Source organism: Caloenas nicobarica, chromosome 2, assembly GCF_036013445.1.
Source record: "Caloenas nicobarica isolate bCalNic1 chromosome 2, bCalNic1.hap1, whole genome shotgun sequence".
NCBI classification, from domain to species: Eukaryota; Metazoa; Chordata; class Aves; order Columbiformes; family Columbidae; genus Caloenas; species Caloenas nicobarica.
The window spans coordinates 117303508-117316742 of record NC_088246.1 but is presented as its reverse complement, the minus strand read 5'-3'; positions in this window follow the sequence as shown (position 1 = coordinate 117316742).

Below are 13235 nucleotides of genomic sequence, written 5' to 3'. Positions count from 1 at the left end.
TAGGGGTGCGAGCAGGGCATTACTGGGATGGGCCAGCTGTGTCCCTGGGTGACAACTAGTGCATGCTTGAGTAGTTAACTGGATGAAGAGCTCAGCACCCTGGGTCCCAGTCCTGCCGCTCTGCGGTGCAAGCTCAGCTCTGCATGGCGGGAAATAGTGTATTAAAGGAAGAACACTATGTAAACAAGGAAGGGTCTTAATGTGGGAAAACAAAGCTGTAAGTCATCAAAAATCGTTAACAGCAATGTCACAGAAGAAGCATTTAGGATCACTGGCAACTCTGGCATTAGGTCTGTATTTTGTATGCTGCTTGTTAATTCAGGCTAGCGGTGGCAAAACATGGGAATGATAAATGGTGAGGGCAAGTAAAACATGCATGTGAGGAAGTGATTAGCACATACTTTTTCCTTAGCATGCCAGCGTGAGAGAAGGACAGTAATCTCAGTGAAAACATGTAGAGTAGAAAGCGACCCTTATCAGTTTCATTCTTTAAAGAAGAAAACCCACAGTTACATCTGTTACTGCATCAAAAAAGGCAGGCCAGCCACCTTATGCTGGGCAAAAAAAAGAGACGTACTGAAAAAGTCCGTTCTGTTACAGATGATGTTCTTATTACTTTCTCCTTCCACCATCTATACATTAATTATAAAGTCAACCTTCTGCCTGGCCATCAGTTCTTTCTGTCTCGCTCGACCTGTGCTATGGACTGTAAGAAAGTTCATCAAAAGAAATAGAAACAATATGTAATTTTTTTCCAAGAAGCAATCATTATTTACACTAACACATGACTGTTTCCTTAAAAATGAATATGCACTCTGTGTCTGTCCATTCCCCCACCTTGGCGTTTAATTGGGCAGGGCAGAGCCTGAGTAAAGTTTTGCTTCGGAAAGAGCAAGAAAGGAGAATTCTGCTCCACACATTGGGATAAAGTTGACACTTGCTTGCAGAAAGAGCTCTTCTCCCGAACGACAACTGGGAACTCTCATTAAACAAGCATAAATAAAACCAGAGCCTTTTGAGCAGCATCAGAAACAGAATAGTCTGCATGCGTTGCCTCAAAAATAAAAAAAAACAGCAGGGAAAGGGCTTTCATGCTTCCTGGCTCTTCTCAGAGATCCAGAGAGGCCACAAATGCATTTCTTCCTCCAAGTGTCTCTCTTAAGAAGCACTGTTTATTTCTAAGCATCACAATTGTCTTGCATTTTCTTAGAAGTGAGACATCATTCTGCTTTCCTTCCCTTGTTGTACTATCAGGGGTTTTCGTCCTGTCCTCTCATTTTTTTTCAATCGAGACAGAGCTTTTGCAACTTTTTTTTTCAGTAGGGAATGGAATGGGGATTGAGTCCTAATGGGGGTTGAAAGCCATTGGGTGCCAGGGCTGAGCTTGATGTAATAAACTATATTTAAAGCATTACTCATAGAACGTCTGTGAACAGTGAAGCTGCAGCTCATAATTATATGACATTGTTGCTGAAGAACAAACAAATGAACAGCACTGCTTTGAGAAAGGTAGAGCCAGTGCTGCTCAGAGCTCCCTTGTGGGGCCCCCATTTGGGAAGGCATTTCAGGGTGTCCTTAGCCATCAGTACAGTGGAAGTTTAGTCTTCATTTCAACGGGACGCTCACAGTATTTGTGCATGTATTGTACATATATTTCCACACCTCACCAAGCTAAGACACAGATGCCTCAAGGAAAGAAGGGCCAGAAGACACCAGAGAAAGCTTCCTCAAAGCTCATTCTTCCTGACCTTTTGTTTGTTTTACTGATTATAGGGACAAATATTGATTTTCAAGCTCTAAAAAACTGAAGACATAGCATCTTGTTCTGCCATGTTCTCAATACACTTAAAAAAATAACTCCATGACCACATTTTTCCCCTATAAAAATATTAGCAATTAACACAGCAAGTTCTCAGTTCAATGTGTACAATTTATTGTAAAATGTACATAATCGGGTTTGGCAGACAGCAAATGCACCAACACAAGCACAAACATTTTATGAATCTGTATGTAATGCTGGATGTTGATGGATTATTACTACAGCAAGATGTCACATTAAATAACTGATACAGATGTACAGTAGCAAATTACTGGTTTTGCCATTTTCATTAAAAAAGGAAACAAACAAAAAAAACCCCTATTCACATCTCCATTATTTATTGAAGATTTTTTTAATACACTCACTGCTGGGGCATCTGGGTGTATTAAACAGCTGAATTCAGTATCACATTAAGCTAAATTGCCCACAATGGGCAGCTGCCTCATTTCGCTCTTCTTAAAAGTCCAAAATGTTTTTGCTGAACCTGAGGCACTCATCACCTCACTGAAGTGGTGTGCTGGCAAGTATTTCACCAAAGAGAGGGAGAAGTAGGGAGTGGGGGGAATATGTTGCTCTGCTGCTGGGACCCTGGCCAAGCTGTAGCCAAAAATTTCCGTGCACAGGGGGAAGGACAGGAACAGGAACAGGAGGAGAGGTCAAAACTTCATATTCGCGGGCCCAGTTTAAAACCTGGTGGCCAAAGAGCCATCTCTGAGCTGCCCAGCAGTTGCTAGGTTGGGTCTGTGGAGACAGCCACCCTCCTGAGTTAACTCAGCAACCTCTCAAGCTCTCTGGCTCCCAAATATCCACTGTAGAATCACAGAATAGTTTGGGTTAGAAGGGACCTTCAAAGGTCATCTAGTCCAATCGCCCTGCAATGAGCAGGGCATCTTCAACCAGATCAGGTTGCTCAGAGCCCCGTCCAGCCTGGCCTGGAATGTCTCCAGAGATGGGGCATCTACCACCTCCCTGGGCAACCTGGGCCAGTGTTTCACCAACCTCACTGTGAAAAATTTGTTCCTTATGAATCTCCTGAATCTCCCCACCTTTAGTTTAAAACCATTACCCTTTGTCCTATCACAACAGTCCTATCACAACACTAAAAAGTTTGTCCTTATCTTTCTTATGGGCCTCTTTTAAGTACTGAAAGGCTGAAATAAAGTCTCCCCAGAGCCTTCTCTCTCCAGGCTAAACAATTTTCAGCACTCTTTTATTTATAGACCCATGGATTGACATTTTTTTTTTAAAGAACTTCGATGCGTAGCAGTGGCACACCACAGCAGTCATGCATTCCCTTGGCCACCTGAAGTACGCCTTGGTGCTTGAGGTACCCACAGCAGGACCTGGGGAAACTCCTGCTGCTGGCTCAGAGGCTGGGAGCAGCAGGGTACTGCAAAGAGGGAGCAGGGTACTGCAAAGAGGGTTGCACATGTGTGTGTTAGGGTAGGTGGGTTGTGGTGGAGGAGTGAACTGAGCCAGCCCTTTCTGCCGTGCCACATGCCCCTGCCCTGTGCTCCTTGGTCCTGTGGGAAGCCCCACAGCCCCTCAGGAAAAAACAGAGGGTCCTGCAGCACCTGCCCAGGCTTGGACCCTCGGGCACACCAAGCAGGGTGGGCAGGACAAGGGGACCTTGCTCTGTTCCTTCTGTGCCCCATTACCCTGATGTCTTTTCCCAGAGACCACAGACAGCTCGGACAGTTTCCCGCCTCTCTGGAGGTGTAAGTGTTCTTCAGAGAAGTCTCTTCGCATCACTAGTTGAGCTCAGACTCTGATGTCAAAGTCCCTGTGTCCATCCCTCTACCCAGGACCTCCTGTGTTTCACACAGATGTTCCTCCATTTGTCACCTGCTTTCACATCTTCTTTGGCCTCTCCCTCATCCCAGAGTGGATTTTCCCATTTGTTTTCCCGTCTTCTATATCTTCCTTCTCCCTTAACCCATTTTTCATCATCTCTTTCGAGTTGTCTGTTTTCTTTCTTCTCCTATAATCCTGTACATTTGGATAATTTTCATTTTAACTGTTTAACATAACCACTAGATTTGTGTTTTAGCCTTGTTTGGCAGGTTGAAGGCACTCTTTTCTATCTTATGTTCTGCATTTTCTTCTCCCTCTTAATAAAGTCCAGGGTTGACAGACTTGGGATCCAGCTCAGCTCCAGTGGGAAGCTTCACCAGTGATCTCCGTGGGAGCAGCGGGAAAACATTCAAAATATTCCAGTCTAAGAGACTATAACTATCTGCGTTTGTCTATGGCCAGATTTCTCAAGGTAATCGACATTTCCAGCACCCTCAGCTCCAGAGGGACCTGTAGGTAGAAAAAAAATTTCTGAAATGCAGGTCATGTTTCTTTAGGTTACAGATGACGGAGGCAGCATCATACCTGGTTTGATCCAACATGTCAGAGCAGGGACGTTATCTCCTGCAAGTCTCTACTAGGCATCATGTCCAGTCCTTCTGCTACATTTATATTCATCAGTAGTACCTTTGGAAGGAAGGACAAAATCTTTTTTCCCTTCCAACTTCTTTCCAGGGGCAGCTCATAGAATTTCACATCTTTCAAGCAAGCCAGACATATCTGTTCCATCACCCAGTTTACACATGCATTGCATGACTGTGGAGCCGCCCCACAGTGGTTTTCTGAGTGTATGTATCCTCTAGACATGCTGTGGCCATCCCAAATCAACAGCTATGACAGGTGACGCCATCCATCCACATAGCTACTCTAACAAAAACCCATAACCTATGTGCAGTGATATGCTAGAAAATATGCTTTTGCTGGCAGGACTTACTCTGTGACCTTGCTTTCCTCAGCAAGCAAAGGACGGACTGATAGAAGGGATGCCTGCAGGAGGCTCACTCAACCTCTGCATAACTTGTGGTGGCTGCCCTGGCAAAGCTTTTCTAATGCAGTCATGAAAATAGGCAGCCCTTGTTGTTTCCAGCCTTGTAGAAAGACTCCCACATTGTGCTCCCCTCATATTCAGATGGTTTTAATTCTTCAGTTGCAAAACACCTCAGAAAAATAATCCAAAATGATCTCAGCAGTGAAAGAAAAATGGAGCGGCAGCTGTTTTTGAGCAGGGCTCCTTCATCCAATGGTGTCTGTTCAAACTCCTTCTGTTCAGTGGGAGATGTCCCACTAGAAAAAGTCCCCCATTTCCAGTTATCTTTCCTGCAGCTGTCATTGCGCTGCTCATTGTTCGTGAAGTTACCGACACCTGTGTCTCCCTGAGATGCGATCTGGAGGCTCCCACTGTTTATTTCAATGTAAATATTTTTTTTTGTTGAGAAACAAAAGGGCTGGAAAAAGGGAGGTTATGGGAATATTCAGGATGAGATAAGGAATCTGAGGCAGTGAAGAACACATCAATTACCTCAGCTCACACGCTCATCTGCCAGATGAAACCAGTTTTACCGGCTGTTGCCCAAAGGCAAAACACCATAGGGCTTCTGATGTCATGTTGGCCTTTGGTTATGAGCCCGGGTAAATGGGTACCTGGCAGAGAAAGAAAAAGGGCTATGCTGCTTAATGCCAGCTTCATCTATTTATGTTCGTCTAGCATCAATTAAAAATATCTCTGTCTCATTCTGCCTGCCTGCCTGCTAGTGTGGTATTTGTTTTCTTTCCATAACACTGTAGATTGCCTTGCCTTACAGTGCCTTACAGTTTACAACAGCGAGAGCTGGCATTTGCCTCTGGCAGGGCAGAGGACGAGAAACCATTTCACTTCCATGCTACTTTTCCTCCACTCTTTCTTGGCACAGAGCAGCAAAGGTGTTTGATGCGCTGGTTGTTGTGGAGGGGTGATGTACAATGCCAGGGTTGTTAATTTGCAGTGCTACAATAACATTCATTTTTTCCTTAGGATTTAAATTGAATTGGTAGCATTGCTGAGACAATATAATGCTGTAGATCTGAACTGCGTTCTGTGTACTCAACTGTCTTTTTTCTTTATTATATTAACCTTCTTTTTTTTTTTTTTTTTTTAATCCTTTTTATATCAGCAAGACCCAGTGAAGCAGACTTTATGTTGCAATGATTCTGCATGTTTTGGTTATAAATATCCCAAAGCAAAGTTAAGGTTTTTTTCATATAACTATCAAAGCAAGTGTCTGCTTCAGCACAGAGTGAAAGGGCCATTTTACACATAAAAGCTCATCAGTGGGTGGTAAACAGCTTTTGTCCTAATACATATTGCAAATATTCTGCTGCGGTGCAGACTGACGGCTTTGGTGAAATTGGTAGCATCTGACTGAGATGCAACAGTTCCCCATGTTAGTTGCTATCGTGGGAGCCTAACCAGGGTCTGAGTGCTCAAGAAATCCCAGGAAAATCAAGTTTTTTTGCCTGTCACATTACAAAAGACGTCTCCTGTGTTTTAAATTTCCAGTTATCTCCTTGAGCAAAAACAAAGCCACAAAGTAATTTAAAACCAAAGGAGGTAAAAATCAGTAGCTTCAGCAATAACAACGTAGACAGTTTCCTCCATCACAATCTCCCATCTAGATTTTCCAAGCAGAGTTGTGATTTCAGCAGCTGCCTTGGCAGGTGCCCAGCATGATGCACCTGAAAGCAGCCAGATTGTCTGAGAACAGATCCGCAATGATTTTGGAAAATCAGAGGTCTTCAAGAGTTCTCAAGTCGAACATCAAAAACTACTAAATATTTCATATTTTTCTCCTTCCTCAGTGTTGCATGCCCTCAGAATGGCAAACGTTTCATGATCTGAAGTCAACACAACAACACTAGTGTATCACCGGCTTGCAATAAAATCTATTTGAAGGGATGTTTTAAAGCAGTCTGCAGTGCTGGAAGGTGGCTTTTTCTGTACTGCTTCTAGCAAGGATGTGCTGATCTGAGCACTCAGTGGCACGATTTATTTATTAGAACTTCATACCATTTTTTTTCTCCCCATCGACAGAGGATTAAAATTAAAAATCCTTAACTGCGCAAGATGAAATTATAGTTTAGGTCATTCAGGTACGTCTGTATTAGATATGTGTGTAAGTGATTGCTTTCCGGTAGCTTGATTTTGTGTTCTTGTGCAGGCAAAAGCCCCCTGAGACAGCTCGCCCAAGTCAGATGTTCAGAAGAACCGTAACTATTTCCAGAGATGGCAACGACTGGACTAAGCCAGGGCAGACTTTTGCAGCCTTTGATTCTTCGAAGACCCCGTCAATAGCTGTCATTGATACTAAGGAAGGTTGTCATTAAGGCTGAGGTCCTTGTGTATGCATCAAATGCGTGGCCTTGTCATTTTACCTGCTGAGCACAGTGCTGTACCAACAAGCCTTAAAGCTCAGTAACTCACCTCTTCGTGGGCTGATGAGGAGGAGATGTGTTCTCAAGTCATGCACCTGCCTGGCCACTGAGCACTGCTCTCCAGTGGTATGAGAGGCCCTGGGGACACCAGTGCTGGAAGAGTCTGGCCAGGAAAGAGGCACGTCCACAAGTGACTGCGGCACGGTGGGAGATCTCAAGTCGTAGCAGTACTGAAGCAAAACTCGATGCAGGTTTACATTCAAAGACCCCTTAGAGGTGGACTGGGCCAGGGATGGTGCTTCAGCATGTGCAGATTTTGCACGACAGGCTGGGGAAGCAAGGGAGTGCCAGGGAAGGCAGCCGCTGGCAGCACAGCCGGTGGTCATTTGCCAACTCTACTTCACATTAAGAATTTGCTCACAGCAGTTACCAAGGCTCAGGCTAGGGGCTATAATGGTACCTTACCAGGGTCTCATCCTTTGGTCATGTTTCCTACTTGGAGATGGTCCAGGCAAGTGGGAAGTGTCTGGCTGGGTGTCCTGCTGCCGGCACAAAACAACATCTCACAGGGTGACATCGTGGAAAGCCAAAATGCTGAGAGCAGCCCTGGAGATACAAAGGATCCAGGAGAGGGGAGGAAAAGCATCCTACACCAAAGGTCCACTGTCAGGGAGGCACTGCTGGCTGCTTTGGGTGCTGGGGAAGGAACAGGCACGTGCAGAAACACGGCTGGCAGGGAAGGTGTCGGATGCAGAGTGAATCAGGACCCACGTCCAGGCACTGCCATGGGCATCCAGGTGACCCAGCCCTGAAAAACACTGTGGGGCCAGATTGCACTGCTGCAAATGGGTTGTGTTGTGCTACTCCACCTTTAAATTTTCTCTTGTTCCATCAAGCACAATTACTCCAATGTCCAGGCTGACAGGCATTAATTTGAGTCTGTGGTTCAAACAGTATGAATGGGGCAAAGGGGCTCCAGAAGATAACACCAGCTTTTCAGGGAGGTCGTTTGTCTGTGCTGCTGCTTCCCTTGGGGTCTCCACTGCCCTCACAGCTGGGGAGAGAGCAATGGGAAGTGATCATCCAAACTGGCCATGGGTCAAGCTGCCTGCTGGTCTTTTGCTGATGGACATGGTGTGGAGTAGCCAGAGCCAGGCGAGCTTGTGGGGTGGTTTGTGTCATGCTAAGTGCGTGCGTGGTGCAGGCTTGCTTGGTCTGAGTAGAGTTTGAAAGGGCTTTGTTGGGGATGCAAAGGTTCCTTTTTTTGGGAAAAGTGTTGCCTGTGAGAGCATCTAAGCTTCTCAAAGCATGCAGGTGAGCACACTGCTCTGAAAGGAGTGGGAAAGACTGTGGCAGAAGGTGGGCTCTGCCCACTCTGCCAGCGGGTCTGCACAGCATCCAACAGATCAGAGCAGATGTGGGCTTCAGGGGAAAGCAGGCCCTGTAGCACTGTGTAAAAGCTGAATGCTTCCCCCGCAAGAATCACAAAGGAGCGATGAAATATGCTTCTTACTGGAAACATTATTGAATGTACAACTTGCTGCCTTTTACACCAGCTGCTTTGAAACACAACGTCATCCTGCATGCAACCAGCTACAAAAGCAAGGTCTGCTTTAGCCTTCAGACTGCCTCGTTTCCCTCCTTTTGCAATAACTAACAAGTGTGTTACTTTGTCCACTGGTCTCTATGCATATGTTATGTGGTGACATATGATGTGGTGACAGCACTGAAACCAGCTGCCCTGTGCTCAAGATTCCCCAAGGTTTGGAATGAAAGTTATCGTCACAAAGACCTTCACACATGAGTTGGTTGGTGATTACAGAGTATGAAGGAATGAGCTAGTAGAGCTTGGGTAGTTTTATTGCAAACAATGTGGTCAAGATTAAGCTGTAGATGTTGAGGTGGCCTCATTCATGAAGCTTAAATCACACAATAGGAGATGCAGTCATGTTACCAATGCTTGCAGTAGCATAATGTATATGAAAGTACTTCCAGTGCTTCCATCTCCCCAGAAGTAAACAGAAATTAAAATATGCTCTAAGTTTGCACACACAGAGTCATTAACTTTGTATAGTTAGGGACTAGAGGGAGGGAAGGAAGGGGGATTTTTGGTAGGTTTTTTTCCTTTTTTTTTTTTGCCTTGGGCAAAATTTTCAACATTAACTAATTAATGTTTATAAAGCACTTTGCATATATAGTGCCTTTCATCAGGGGATCTCCAAGTATTAGATTATATTATCTTGAAGGCCCCAGGCTTGTGCATACTAGCCCTATAAAGTATTAGCCTTATAAACTTTAGTAATACGCTTTGGGTTTTTTTTTTTTTTTTCTGGGCTTTTTATTGTTGGGTTTTTAATCTTCCCTCTTCTGAAAATGTGCCAAGCATTTTGGCTGTATATGTGTAAAGGCGGTAAAAACAGTGGTGTCAGACGGAGTGACCATATGAAAAATCAGGGCCCCATAATGCACTTCTCAAATCCTCTAATTGCTGGAGTTGGGGAGTAGCAACCGTGCCAAACTTAAATTGGACTATAAATCCCACACGTCAAGTAGGGATCAGGAGGAGGCATCATCACCGTTTGGGGAAGAGGCTCTGATATTTAGTCTGTATTACCTGGTAATGACAGTGGAGACAGGGAGAGAAACAGAGATCTCTGATCTCTAGCAACATCAGGAGGCAAATGCAAGCTCCTGCACAGGGACAAGCTGGTGGCTCTTCTGTATCGCATTAAGTTTCTGTTACTGGTGGCTGGGAGCCAGGAACCCAAGGATGAGCATGAAAATGGCCACATTTAGCCTGTCTGCAGTGTCTCCGTTGCTGTCGCCCTCCCGGGCGGAGGCAGGAGGCAGAGTACCCCAAAGCCACGCCAACAGTAAGTAGTGAATCTCCCATGTGTCAAATCTGAAAAGCCTGCTTGGGTGTGGGCTCAGTGGATGACTCAAACAATTACTTAACAATAGCTGGTTGCGTGAGCTGGCAGGGATGTAGCCAGGTTCACAATGGAAAAAATGTGTAGGCATCTTGGCTTCAGCAAAACACATGGGGAGCAGACTTGCTGCTGCATGCAGGAACTACCAACAGAGAAAGCAAGGCCTTGGGGAGCAGAAACTTGACAGGGACAAGGCAGAGGATGTCTTTGCCCTTACTTGCAGGTCTTACAGGTGGAATTCCCCCAGCTGAATTTAGCTGGGTAAGGGCTGCTGTTCTGAGGGCAAAGACCCAGCAGGAAACCCAGTCTTTCAAAGAGTCAGCGGTATTCAGAAATCAAGAACGGTGCCATCCCCTTCAAGGCTGTCTTGCCCAGACCAAAGTATCCCTGTGACCAGAGAAATTTCACAGTCAAGGGTGGGACATCCCTCTCTTTCAAAGGCGAAGGAGAGTCCAGCAAGTCAAAAGCACACGTGGCTAAAACCAGACAGGTACTGCTTCATAGAAACAGACTGAGAGCACTTCCAGAGCCTGCACACATTGAAGAACTTGATAGTGAGCTTGGGATCAGTAAAATCGCTCACTCCCCACTCATGGGCTGATGTTCTGAGTCCCAAAATAACCACTGCGTGTGCACCAGGGGAGAGGCAATTGAGAGAAGTGTGCAAGGGGGCTGCAGGGAATGGCTCACTAGGCAGGGTGCAGGTAGAATCTGGGCATGGAAAGTCATATCAGGAAACTGAGCAAGTAGGATTCACTCAACAGGCTTGCAATGTGGACAAGAGGCTTATGAGACTAAGCTTTGCCCTCCGCATTGTGCGCTCCTGATCCTGGACGAAGAATGGGAACCACATACAGATCTGGAGGGTGCTCACTGTGTTGACCTAGAGGAGCATTCAGATGTAGATGCAGGTGTAGCACAGCTCTTGGTGGCAGGGAGAAGCCAGAGATGGCTTTGCCATGGAGCTCCATGTTCTCTATCCCTGGAGTTAGCCCTGTGTAGAGCACTCAGGAGGCCACATATTGTCTTGGTAGATCTCCTAGGAAGCATAGCCCACATAGGCTGCCCCTGTTGCAGCAGCAAGAGAGGGTTGTAAGGGTCAACTATGGACTAAGAGTGAAGAGAGAGCTAACTTTTCTCCTCTGGAGACACTACACTGCAGAGACTTGGCCTGGGAGCAGCCAAAGGTCTCATCGCCTTGATCCAACCTACAACTGTAGGCTGATGTACAATGTGTAACCCCAGTGAGCACGAGGAAGAACTTTTCCTGGTCTTCGCCCTCCCTCTCAGCTAGCTGTGGTTGAACAGTGACTGGAAGAAGAGGAATCGAAGCAAGAACTACACTGGGGTATGTCTGGGTCTGTTCCCTGGGTTCTGACGGTGCTTGGGATCTCTGCATATGCTGGGCTCACTTTGCCCTTTCAGCTTCTCCTACACTACACGTGCCATATTTGTCTCCCACTGGCAAGTGTGTATTTATACTGGCAAATGAGGCCATCTACTAGATAAATAGCCTCTAACAAGGCAAGCAGGCATGTTTAGGAGGTGCCGTTGCCACTGGCTGTGTATGTATGTGTTATTCTCACCTCTTCTTTGAAGTAGACACTTCACTTATGGGTCAGGCTAACACGCCTGGTCCTTCAGGCCAGGATACTCTCATACTCGCTTGTTATGCAGCAGGAGGGAGTGTTTGGTACTATTGATATTGCCTCCAGCCTAGGGCAAGAGTGGACTAATTCACGCTCGTCAATAGAGAGCAAGGCACCTTTTCCCTTTCAGGGAACTCAGGAAACAGACATTGCTGCACCAGGCCCCAGGGAGCCTGGAGCTGGGCATGACAGCTCACAGGTAACCATAAACCTGTTGTGAGTCACTCCTTCCCTGGAAGCCAACCAGGTCCTGCTCATGAGCTACCGTTGCAAGAGCTACTGCTCCTGTTAGACATGAGTGGTTTCGCTGCCCGCTGGTTGCGCCCTCTGCCCACTGGGTTGGAAGTCACCTGGATTCTTCTTACATGGGTGTCTGGTACAAGTGCTTTGGAGCAAAATACAATGCTCAGCTTTGAAGATAACAGCCTTTCACCCATTGCCTGGCTGCAGCTCCACCCCTCACTGAAGCAGGTGCACTGCCAACTGCAGACTTCAGTCTCAGCAGGTCTGGGAGAACTGGAGCTCTTTGGTTGCTCTTCCCATTTGCATGCAATTCCCTCTAACTCCTGAATCCTCTCCCTGAAACAGGTAATTTGCCTACCTTACAGGAGCTCAAGAAGAGCCACGCAGCCTGGGATTTCCCCGAATTTCACACCAATGAGTCCTGATGGGTACACTCCTGTAACTGTGAGCTGGGACGTAAGAGCAACAAGGAGGCAACGTGCAAGGATGAGAGTGGCTTCTGCTGAAGCAGAAGAGATGCTGGTCCAGTGAAGGGAGACAACAGTAATGTGCATGGGATTGGGAAGACCATCTCATAATGCTGTGTAGTCCATCAGTCTTGAGAGTCCACTGCCATGGAGGTCACCATGCTGGTCCTCTGGCGTGGACAGCTGTAGCTGAGAAGCTGAAGCATGACCAGAGAGCTTGCAAGGACCAACATCACGGTGCTGGCAGTGGCTGAGGGACTCCAGAGGGAGGGACAAGAAAGGACTTGCTGCAAAGCTGACTCTGCAGGGCTGAGTTGGGCAACAGCAGTTTAGATCAGCTATAGATCTAGAGGCCCTCAAGTGGGGCAGGAGTTGGAGGAAGCTTCCCTCTCCTGCCAGCACATCCATATTTGGAGCTGTGGGTGAAGGCTGCTCACTGCCTAGGGGCTCAGGCGCCAAAAAATGGGGCAACTTAGCCTAGTACTGGGGAAGTTTGCTGCTACGCTCCCCTTTTCAGGTTGGGGGCTTTTTGGATGACTTTGAGGTAGGAGATACTCATTTGTGCCCCCAGATAAAGTATCTTTAGCTCTGTCTTGTAGCATGCCCTCACATAGTGTGAAAAGCAAATAATGTCCCTCCAAAAGAGGCATTGTGGGCAAGTGTCCCTACCTCGGGCAGTGCTGCTTTGGTTTTATGGTCCAGGCTACATACAGCTTTGAACTGTTCAAAGTGGTGACTCTCTCTCACTGAAGTCTGTGGGACAAAGTGCAGATGCTGCTTCCTCACCACCTGTCCAGGGGGAGAAGACCAACACTGGTGCAAGTGGCTGTTGTTCCCCCCGTGGTGAGATGGGCACTGGGGATCG